The sequence below is a fragment of the Rhinopithecus roxellana genome, chromosome 8 (genome assembly GCF_007565055.1).
Source record: "Rhinopithecus roxellana isolate Shanxi Qingling chromosome 8, ASM756505v1, whole genome shotgun sequence".
Taxonomy (NCBI): Eukaryota; Metazoa; Chordata; class Mammalia; order Primates; family Cercopithecidae; genus Rhinopithecus; species Rhinopithecus roxellana.
In genome coordinates, this window is record NC_044556.1 from 67532006 (window position 1) to 67544813 (window position 12808).

General features: G+C 34.7%; 1 pseudogene; it reads left to right on the top strand.

Moving 5' to 3' along the window:
• The first annotated feature begins 2655 nt into the window (after window positions 1-2655).
• Window positions 2656-3977, top strand: LOC104657071 (annotated as a pseudogene).
• The last annotated feature ends 8831 nt before the right edge of the window (window positions 3978-12808 follow it).

The following is a 12808-nucleotide window of genomic DNA, read 5'->3' on the forward strand; positions in this document are numbered from 1 at the left end:
TCTTCAAACATCCTATATCCAAGTAAGTGAGGTTCTGGGTAGATATGAGTTTGGGGACACTATTCAATCCATTATCATCTTATAGGATGCTCTCTTTCATTTATTGCATTCTAGCTTCCCTGACCTTTCAAACATATCTATCTCAATCACTTCTTCAAGGCTTTCCATTTCCCCTTTCCTGCTCCAAGAGCATGTTTCTACCTCAATTTGCATGAAGAATTAGTTCTTCATGCTCCTTAAAATCCAGCTTAAATATCATCTCTTCAAAAAGACCATCCTTGACTTTAATTATTTAAATAACACCCAAAGCCACTAAATAACTTCTTACAAGTCACTTGCTATTTCATTACCTTGTTTTATTATCTTTGCTATAATTACGACATTCTGAAGTTATCTTGTTTGTTTTTATTAATTTGTTTTACTTGCTCTGATGGCTAATATTGAGTGTCAACTTGATTGGATTGAATGATGCAAAGTATTGTTTCTAGGTATGTCCGTAAGGGTGTTGCCAAAGGAGATTAACATTTGAGTCAGAGAAATAAGAGAGGCAGACCCACCCTCTATCTGAGTGGGCACCATCTAATTAACTACCAGTGTGCTAGGATAAAAGCAGGCAGAAGAACCCAGAAGGACTGGATTGGCCTGAGTCTTCCAGCCTCCATCTTTCTCTTGTACTGGATGCTTCCTGCCCTCAAACATCGAACTCCACGTTCTTCAGCTTTTGGACTCTTGGACTTACACCAGTGGTTTGCCAGGGACTCTTGAGCCTTCAGCCATGGACTGAAGGCTACACTGTTGGCTTCCCTACTTCTGAGGTTTGGGGACTCAGAATGGTTTCCTTGCTCCTCAGCTTGCAAGCAACCTATTGTGAGGCTTCACCTTGTGATTATGTGAGTTGATACTCCTTAATAAACTCTCTTTCATAAATACATCTATCCTATCAGTCCTGTCCCTCTAGAGAACCCTGGCTAATACACTTGCTTTTTTGAAATCTTACACTATTCTATTCCAAGAGAATATAAAGTATATGAGAACAGAAACATGGTTATATATTTGATCATTGCAGCCTCTGTGCTTATCTTAGTAATAAAAACATAGTGGCACTCAACAAATATATGTGGAAAGAATGAATGGTCAATAAAAAATAAAGAATACGAATTGGGAAGCAACTGACCTGGACCCTAGTCCTAATTCTGCCACTACCCAGCTATGTGACCTGGAGTACTACATGGTACCTCACTGGTTATCAATTTCTTCATTTAGTAAGTCAAGAGGTTGATTGCTGAGTAACTTTGTTAATATATGATTCTGTTACTACAGATTTCAATAAGTCTTTGACTACATTTTTGTCAGAGACAAAATTTTCAAGTAGGAACAACCATTATAATTGTGAATAAAGCCTTGTACTGTGGCTCAATTCATGAATTAATTGGAGAGTTCTAAGTTTCAATATGGTTAGGAAAACAATTTGTTTTCTTTATAAGTTGGTTCTTTATGAGGGAGGTCATCAGTTATATTTGCTATTTGTTCAACTGGTTCCTGGGCATATTTCAGATAGTTTTGATCCTATTAATAACCTGGGTCAGAAACTCCACTGGGCTGAAACTAGGGTGTTGATTTACCCAACCACGTTCTGCTAGAGAGAAAATTTCTCATGGGAGCGATAACTAATAACACTCTCATTAATTTAAAAAAGAAGATAAAATTTGAATTATTCTTCTAACTTACATAACTTAACAGAAATTCAGGTTAAAAAAATCTTCTCTATACATACCCCTCAGACATTGTTTTTTTTCTTGAGAATTCTATGCAGTGAAGCCTGCCTGTGTACAGATTCTGAATACACTTTCCGAAGAATAGCAGATATTTTCCGCTCTTAGATGACCTCCTCTTGGAACAAAATATCAGTAACAATACTACTCCAAAGGCAGGAGAACGTCAGCTTTCAATGACTATTTCAGTGTCGGCCACCGTGCTCATTATCTGACTAACAAAACTAATTTTGTTGCAGCCTTTGAGAGAAGATAATGTAGGGCCCTGAACACATAATAGCTGATCCTAAATCCAAAAGTGTTTTATATCCAGAGCAGCTGCTACCCTCTTGGCGATCTCTGAGATGTATGAACTTGGAAAATCTATTTCCTTATATAACATATTGAAATTTTCATCTCTATAATAAAAATTTATACATGCCATGCTTCAGATCCCTGCTAGGAAAGCATGCAACTATTAAAGTTATGTATAAATAATGTGAATTGCCCCAGGCCATTCACAGTTCTTCATCCAGTCCTCATTTGACCCGTGGGGGTCCACTGGACATTAACCAACACGCAGGGGTGGTTTGTGATCAGGCAATCAAGCCTCTTTCTCTGTGAGTTGATTCAGATGTGATATTTTCAGTTATTCTCAGCAGCCAAACAGCCCTATATACTCTTTTAATATAATAATTTAGTAATGAATGACAGTTGTATAGTGGTTTCAAATGTCATGCTCTATAGCAGTAACAAGGTGAGTCTTAAAGTTATTTATTCTGAAAGAAATATTTATTCTCTGTGTCATTGATTTAATGATGAAAGGTATTCTTCATGAAATGAGAGTTGTGAGGGAGGAGGAACGTACAATTCCACACATTGAACGAGATTGTTAAAAGAAAGTATGGCTCTTCGCCGGTTCCTGGCCCGGTGGATCCTACTTCTCTGTCGCCCGCGGTTCGCCGCCCCGCTCGCAGCCGCGATGCCGTTGTTTCATACGCGCACGATCGAGAGCATCCTGGAGCTGGTGGCACAGCAGATCTCCCACCTGGTGATAATGCACGAGGAGGGCGAGGTGGACGGCAAAGCCATTCCTGACCTCACCGCGCCCGTGGCTGCCGTGCAGGCGGCCGTCAGCAACCTCGTCCGGCTATGCTTTATGGAGGCCAGGCACTGTGTATCAGCTGCTAATGTCATTTTTGGTCAAACTGGAAAGATCTCAGCCACAGAAGACACTCCTGAAGCTGAAGGAGAGGTGCCAGAGCTTTATCATCAAAGAAAGGGGGAAATAGCAAGGTGCTGGATCAAATACTGTTTGACTCTCATGCAGAATGCCCAACTCTCCATGCAGGACAACATAGGAGAGCTTGATCTTGATAAACAGTCTGAACTTAAAGCTTTAAGGAAAAAAGAACTAGATGAGGAGGAAAGCATTCGGAAAAAAGCTGTGCAGTTTGGAACCGGTGAGCTGTGTGACGCCATCTCTGCAGTAGAAGAGAAAGTGAGCTACTTGAGACCTTTAGATTTGAAGAAGCCAGAGAACTTTTCTTATTGGGTCAGCACTATGTCTTTGAGGCAAAAGAGTTCTTTCAGACTGATGGTTATGTCACTGACCATATTGAAGTTGTCCAAGACCACAGTGCTCTGTTTAAGGTGCTTGCATTCTTTGAAACTGACATGGAGAGATGGTGCAAGATGCATAAACGCAGAATAGCCATGCTAGAGCCCCTAACTGTAGACCTGAATCCACAGTATTACCTGTTGGTCAACAGACAGATCCAGTTTGAAATTGCACATGCTTACTACGATATGATGGATTTGAAGGTTGCCATTGCTGACAGGCTAAGGGATCCCGATTCACACATTGTAAAAAAAATAAATAATCTTAATAAGTCAGCGTTGAAGTACTACCAGCTCTTCTTAGACTCCCTGAGAGACCCAAATAAAGTATTCCCTGAGCATATAGGGGAAGATGTTCTTCGCCCTGCCATGTTAGCTAAGTTTCGAGTTGCCCGTCTCTATGGTAAAATCATTACTGCAGATCCCAAGAAAGAGTTGAAGAATTGGGCAACATCATTGGAACATTACAAATTTATTGTTGATTACTGTGAAAAACATCCTGAGGCTGCCCAAGAAATAGAAGTTGAGCTAGAACTTAGTAAAGAGATGGTTAGTCTTCTCCCAACAAAAATGGAGAGATTCAGAACCAAGGTGGCCCTTACTTAATCCTTGTTTTTAAAGAAAGGAAGTGTGCAATATTGAAGTGATCTTTTTCCCTAGTCAAACAGGCCCAATTCCATTGTGATATTTACCTTTATGGCCAGGTGAGTGCAGTTTGAGCTTGAGATACAGTCAACTGAGTGTTTGCTAGGATCCTAAGGAACATAAAGTTAATTAAAAACTTACACCTAATTATGTAAATTGCCTTGTTAAAGACATGTGATTTGTATTTTAGATGCTTGTTTCCTATTTAAATATAGACATTTCTACCCTCAGTTTCTAAATGTAGATTCTTTGTTGGCTAGTACTTGATAGATTCCTTATAAGAAAAAATGCTGGGGAATGTACCTGGTAGACAAGCCTGTTACTATATTAAGATTGAAAAAGTAACTTCTCTAGTTACTCCTTCTAAAATATTTGATTTCCTAAATTCCCCCCACCCAAAATCTTTCCCTTTTGAAAATACTAAAAACTAAGTTATGTTATTATAAAGTGTAAAATGGTTTGTCTTAATTATAGGAGAAAAAGGCCTTGTTGGAAATAAAATAAACTGACTTATTTCACTAATTAAAAAAAAAGAAAAGAAAAGAAAATATGGTAGCTTGGAAGTGTAAGCAAAAAAATTAAGGCATCTGTATTGTAAAACTATACATCTATCTGCACCAGAACCCTTCACCTCCCTTTTCTCTTTTTCCTTCTGCCCACTTCCCTTCTTCCCCTACTCCTCCTTCTTGTTCTGTTTAGATAAATATTTTTGCCTACCCGTTACTATTACTTAGGATATATTTCTGGAAGTAAAATTACTGGGCCAAAGAGAAAATATCGACTTTTAAAATTTTCAAGTAATTGATTTTACTAGCTTGGTTGGCAGCATCTGTGGCTTATCATCAATGCAACCCATACACAGGAGTCAAGAATCCTTGCTCTATGAAGTCTACATTAATCAAAAAGCAGTTACAGAGAATTGTTTCATGTCAAAAATAGTCAGGGCGTTGTGGCAATATAAATAGTCCAGGAAGATTTTTGATTCCAAGTTTTCATCAAGATATAAGAATAATACATTTTTAAGAAGTGAAGATGCAACATTGACCCTAACCTCTCAGTCTTACAACTCTGAAGATACGGGGATGCTTTGTCTGTTTGATGTAGAAAAAGTTCTGGTTTGTTTGTTTATTTATTTATTTATTTATTTATTTATTTATTTATTTGAGACAGAGTCTCACTCTGTCACCTTCTCTGGAGTGTGGTGGTGCGATCTCCACTCACTACAACCTCTGCCTCCTGGGTTCAAGCGATTCTGTGCCTTAGCCTCCCAATTAGCTGGGACTACAGGTGTGCACCACCACACCCAGCTAATTTTTGTATTTTCAGTAGAGACAGGGGTTTCATCGCTACTAAATCTGATGGCCAGGTTGGTCTCGAACTCCTGACCTGAAGAGATCCACTGACCTTGGCCTCCCAAAGTGCTAGGGTGAGCTTTTTAATTATTGTTGTTAAACTACAAAATAGAGCATAGCTATGTGGGAAATCTCAGGTGGAATCATTAATCCTGCCTCTTTACTAGTGCAGAGCAGAGTACTCTGGTCTGGATTTATGACGAGCTCTGTCCACTTCTCTGGAGTCTCTCTAATAGGAAGGAATGCAATTCCAAAACCCTCAGCTAGAATAGCTACCCTCCACTTTTTGTTCTAGTTCCAAGCCTTTACTGCAAAAACATTTAACAGTACTCTTCTGCAAATGTTGCCTCCTTTCTCTCTTCCCAACCTTCATTTACCTGTTTTTAAAATTATCAATGTGAAGACATGATGTAATCAGGCTCTACCACATTTAGTGAAATATCACATTTACTGTAGATATTCAGAAAATAAAAAATCAATGGAAGTTGAAATCATCTGAAAAGCCTGAATAAAAGCATCTGTCTATCTAGATTAGAGTCTGACACAAAGATAACTCTTAAGAACAATTAACCTATTGAAAATAATACGGGTGAACCTTACTAACAGGACAATACAGGAACTCTGCAAATTTAGTAGCTTGAGCCTTCTGCCTATATTTGCATGAAGAATCAGACAGTACAGTTAAATGGTTTATATTGTATATTCGTTGATAACATGAGTTAATTAACTCAAATTCACCTGAAATCTGTGCCAAATTTGAGTAATATGTATGCAAAATGTAATAAACAATTTAGTCAAAATGTTAGAAGAGATCAATTTAATGGCTACACATAATCTCAATTTTTTAAAAGTCAGAATTCTCTTTTTTTTTTTTTGGTATGATTAGTAAGATGCCTAGCATATATTTGGGCTTCTATCAGTAAAATAATATAGAAATAGTAGAGTACAGAGTGTATATAGGACTTTCGGCTGGGCCTTTGACAACTCAAATCTTCAAAATGTTTTGCATTATTTTAATGAGAAGTTTATCACCAGTTTAATAAAGATATTTGCTTCTGGAATAATTTAAGATGGAATTTTTTTTGGTTAATTTTAAACATAATTTGTCAGTTTCAACATATTTTGTGAGTTTCTTGAGAGATTAACTTACATATAATAAAATTTACCAGTTACAAGCATATAATTTCATTGTTTTTGACAAATGTATATGGTTGCATAACCACCACCACAATCATGATATAAAACACATCAATCCTGAAAAAAGTCTCTTCACTGCCCTTTTCTGCATGTCTTCTCTACACCTTCCAAACCCTGGGTAGCCACTAGTATATTTAAGTTCTGCCTTTTCTAGAATTTTACATAAATGAAATCATATGGTATGGGGTCTTTTGTGATTGGATTCTTTCGTTGAACATCATGCATTAGATGTTCATTCATGCCGCATATATCAATAGTTTATTCCTTTTTGTTGCTAGGTAGTATACAAATATTTAAAAATAAGAGTAAAATATATAAAAAACACAATGTTTTCTGATGATAGTAAGCATTTTGGAGTAACTACACTAAGGATTCTAAAAGAATTACTTTATAGTCCTACTTGCAACTAAATCATCAACAGAGAGATGAGCTCATTGTTATGACAAGGAAATAACCAGAAGATTAATTGGGCCTAAACAAATTCATTTTAACTTCTATTACTCCTCCAACATAGACATGTCTGTTTTGGGCACTGAATTAATTAGAAAAAGTCTTTAGTGCTTCCAGTATGTTTATGTTTTACTTCTAAGGTAAACAGCTTATAAAAATTTTTTTCCTTGAACTGAATGAAAATGCTCTTCCTGGGAATAATAACATAAACTCATTTACCTTTTTCATTGTTTATTCTGCTGTTTGTGTTAATTAGCATAGACATCTGTGCTTCTAACTGAATTTTTCTTTATAGTATAACCTTTTTGCTGCTAATGGCTTAACCTGCAGTGAAGGTATATGCCTGGACTTCATGGGGAATGAAATTATTAGTCAAGCAGTGCAAACATCACTAGAACAAAAATACGAAATAAAAAGTTCTTACAATGAGAAAAAAATATAGACAAACTTCAAGTTTTTAGTTCCTTTTAGTCTCCATTCTTCGAGCTTAGAAACCAAGGTTGCTGTACCTCAAATATGTTCCATATTATACAGCATAAGTAAGATGTAAAAAATTTGTTTTGTTTCATAGGATCAAAAACTACTGTGCTCATTTACTATGCTCATTACCTGGACATCAAAATAATCTGTACAACAAACTCCCATGACATGCAATTTATTCATGTAACAGAGCTGCATGTGTACTTCCTGAACCTAAAGTAAAAATTGGAAATACAAAAATAAAATCCACCTCCACTCATTTTTTTAAAGTACTACTAAAAAGTCAATGATAAATTAAGAATATAAAAATATAAATATTCAAATATTCCCAAAAAGGCAGAAAGTGGTAAACAGAGAAAGAAAAAATAAATAAAGAGATAGGCATGAAACAAATAATAAAATTTTAGACCTAATTCCAAACATATCAATATTATATTAAATGTTAATGGATTAAACATTCAAAAGGCAGAGGTGGTCAGAATAGCTAAAATTTAATAACTCCATTATGCTATCTACAGGAGATGCCATTTATTTACGTATTTATGTGTTTACTTTTTATTATTTGAGACAGGGTCTCACTCTGTTGCTCAGGCTGGAGTGTAATGGTATGATAACAGCTCACCGCAGCCTCAACCACCAGGGCTCAGCTGATTTTCCCACTTCAGCCTCCCAGTTAGCTAGGACCACAGAACCAGCCACCATACCCAGCTAATTTTTAAACATTTTTTTGTAGGGACAGTATCTCCCTATATTGCACAGGCTGGTCTTGAACTCCTGGGTTCAAGTGAAGAGATGTGCTTTAAACATAAAGACATATAGAGTGAGAGTAAATGGTTAGGAAACCAATATGCCATACAAAAATTAAGCATAGAAAGGCTAAAATGGCTCTGTTAGTAGCAGGAAAAAAAAGCTTAAGGCAAGGGGTATTATCAGACATAAACAGGGACATTACATAATGATAAAGATGTCAGTTCATCAGGAAGACATAACAATTATGAACATACATGTACAAAATAAGAGTTTCAAAATACTTAGAGCAAAAATTGGCAGAACTAAATGAAGTCAACAGTTCTACAGTTATAATCAGGGAATTTAATGTTATTGACCTTCAGTGGATAAAACCAGGCAAAAATTTAGTAAAGACAGATGATTTTAACAACATTTTCAACCACCTTGACCTAGTTGATATTCATAGAGCACTATACTCTGTAATTACAGACACACATTTTTTTCTAGTTCATGTGGTACATTTATTAAGATAGACCACATGCCACAATCAAAATCAAACAAGATAAATTGTCTATCTAAAGGAACAGAATTGAAGTCGAAATCTCTTTCTCTCTCTCGATATATAAAAAGTATATATATATATATATCACTGAGTGTTTAAAAACTGAGATCATCACCCTTCTAAACAATAAATAATTTAATAAAGAAATTATAGATTAAGTGAGAATGTATTACAAACAGAATGATACAAGTACAGTATAATAAAATTTATAGAATGAGTGAATGCAATGAATTGAGGAAATTTATGGCATTAATACTTATATTGTTTTTAAAAAGTTATCAAATTAATGACCTAAGGTTCAACTTCAAAATGATAGAAAAAAATGTACACATAAAATGAAAAAAAAGAAAAAGGGCACAAATCAATGAAATATAAAACATACAAATAGACTTTAAGAGGATCAAAAAATTTTCTAAACCCCTAGAGACTAATTTTGAAAAAAATGGAGAAAACAAAATCACCACAATCATAAGTGGGAGATTATCACTATGAATCCCATAAACAGTAAAAGTATAAGACAACAAAATGATAAAATTTATACCAGCAAATTAGACAACTAAGATTCGATGGTGACATTTATTTAAAAAATGCAACTTACCAAAATTGATACAAGTAGAAAAATCTGAATTTTTAAAAAATTTATTAAAGCAATTTTATCTGTTATAAAAATTTCCACAAAGAAAATTCTAGACTGATGGATTTCACTGGTAAATGCTATAAAGTATTTTTTTAGATAACAACTATATTCTCCGTTTTTCAGAAAATATAAGATGAAGGACCACCTTTGTTTGGTCATGAGACAAGCAAAACCTTCATATCCAAATCTGACAATTATATATAAACATGATTATTCATATATACGTAACATAAACATAACATTAACATCTCATTAACATCAACACATTACTGTTTTAAAATATTAGCAAATAGAGTAGAACAATATTAAAACGGATAAGTCACAATAATCAAGTAGAGCTTATTCCTGAAAGACAAAGTTGGATTGACATTCAAAAACGAATTTCATTCACCATATTAACAAAATAAAGAGAACAATCATACGATCATTTTGATAGATGTCCCCAAATTCCCTAAAACTTTGGCATGATTAAACACTTCTGAGTGATAAAAAACTCTCAGAAACTAATGACCAAAAGGACATTTTCGAATCTTAAAAGGACATTTTCAAAAAACCTCACATATTAATTAATAATAAAATACTGAATGCTTTTCCTCCAGGATAGAGAACAAGCAAGAATTTCCATTCTCATCAGTTCTATTGAACCCTACACTAATATCTGAGGTCGTTATAATAAGGCAAGAAAAAAATGCATTCAGATTGAAAAGGAAGAAGTACAACTGTCTCACTTAGCAGATAACATAAACATTATCATTTAGAAAATGTCTATTAAAATTTACAAAACTATTTGAAGTAATGGGCAAATTTAGCAAGGACATGAGATAAAAAGTTACATTACAAAAATCAATGGTATTTTTTATACTAGCAGCAAACAACTGAAATTGAAAGACAATTCTATTTGAAACAATAATAAAGCACTTTAAAAGTATTTAGAACTAAATTAACAAAAATATGCAAGGCTTGTACCCTGAAAACTACAAAATGTTCCTAGGATAAACTAAAGGACACCTGCAGAACTGGGGAGACACACCATATTCATGAACTTAATATGATTAAGGCGACAAATTTTCTCTAATTTATCTGCTAACTCAGGAAATTCCCAAACAAAATGCCAGAATTTTTTTTATTTGTGAAATTGATAAGCAGTTACTAAAGTTTATGTGGAAACAAAAAAAGATCTAGATTAGACAAACCAGTTTTTTAAAAAAGAACATTTCGGAACTTCGTTGGTCATCAAAATGCAAATTAAATCAATGATGAGGTACCACTTACACATCCATTAAAAGAGGTAAATTTTAAAAGACAGACTGTACCAAAGTGAGGATGTGGAGCAATTGGAACTTTCATATACCTCTGGTGAGAATGTAAAATAGTACAATCACTTCAGAAAATGTAAAATTATGAACACTTAAATTTGACATTAAGTGTACATAAGGATTAAACATACACCTACCATAAAAACCAGGCTTTCCCCTCCTAAGTATTTACTCAGGAGAAATAAAGACACATTTTTACATAAACAGGATTGTTCATAGTAGCTTTATTCATAGTAACCTCCAAATAGAAATAACTTAGGTGCACATCAAAAGCTGAATGGATAAATAAAATGTGAACACTACTCAGCAGTAAAAAGGAAAAGAAGTGAAAACAGACAGATACAAAAGAATGCATGGTACATGATTTCATTTATAAACATTCTAGAAAATACAAACTAATTTATGGTAACAAAAAGCAGATTAGGGTTTGCCTGGGAATGGGATGAAACAGGAAGGAATGGTTACAAAAGTCCATGAGGAATGTAATATGTATGGTGGATGTATATCTTGATGGTGGTGGTGATTTCATGGGAGAATATACGTATCAAAATGCATCTTATTGTATACTTTAAGCAGATGCAGTTTATCAGATGGAAATTATACCTCAATAAAGTTGAATGTAAAGTGATAAAATGGTTGGCTGAACCTATACTAAACCTCCTTCATGGTGAAAAAAAAAAAAAAAAAAGCAAGGTTCAAAAACAGGAAAGGAGTTTCTGTGTATATTAGAAATGAAAAAGTGTCAGTTACCTGGGAACAGCCATACCCAGATGCTTATACCTGCAGCAAGATATAAGGTGCCTACCTACGACCAGCAGCAGAAGCAGCATCGCCTATAAAACTGGAACTCAGGCCTGTGCTATAGATGCAGGTGCAAGACCCAGAATTGCACCACCAGTAATGAGCTAAATCCCCAAACATAGGTGCCCAGAGCTTGTTGGGTTTGGAGCTGTGTCCTGAGCAGACTTCAAGACCCACTCACAGGACAGTTGTCATAACTCTGGGCACACATAGATAAATGAGATTTTAAACCAATGTAAAAGCAGATAGTAAATGATTCAACAAACTGAAGAAATATGGTCAAACAAATGAAGATTAAAAAGCTTTCGATAAAGAACTTTTTAAAAGTATTTTTAAAACATCCTAGAAAATCAAATGAAAAATAGCATCCATGAAAGATGACTGTATATTTGGTAACTACTTATCCTCATAGATCAAAATTACTATCCACAAATGTGGAGATTTAAAATAATATATTTTTTAAAAAATATAGAGTGAAAGTATTCAAGACTATCCCTAGAGTATGTTCAATCTGTGTATGTGTGTGTGTATGTGTGTGTAAGTGACAGTGATGAAATGTATCCTTTAAAGAAGAGGAAGAAATGACTCCAAAGGTAGAAGGAAAAAAAAATAGTGTGGTTAAAAAAAAAAGTGGTAGAAAAAAAAGACAACATTAAGAGAGAATTTGCTAAGAGAGAAAGAAGTAGCTGGATCTTGGTGTTTTCCTAGGTTCAGAATTTAGTAATTTTCTCTCTCTAATATTCCTCTCTAAATTACATTATTTATCAATATGTTTTTATTGCCATTTACATAACGATAATTCCCCAATTATACATATATACATTTCCATATATTTATATACATGTTTATATATAAATGTATTCCCACACTTATATCTGACTTTCCCTCTGAGCGCTAGACATTATATCTGACTGCCAACTTGAAAAGTAAATTTGGATGTCTTAGAGATGTTGCAAAGTTGACTTGCTCAAAACTGAATACTTACATTCCACCACCAATTAGCTTTCCAACCATTCTTGCCCTTCCTCTTCTTAGTATAATACCACAGCTTACAATTTTTTGCGCCTCAAATGTGGATGTTCTCCATGATTCCCTTCTGTATTTTATCACCAATACATTAAGTCACTAGAAGGTTATTGGAATCTATCTGCAAAATATGTCTACCTTTTTCTACCTCCACTACTATGTCCTGGATTAAACGACCGTTATCTCTTGCCTTGGCTTTTTACAATAACCTCCTGTGTTCTCTTAGCTTCTATTCTTGCATT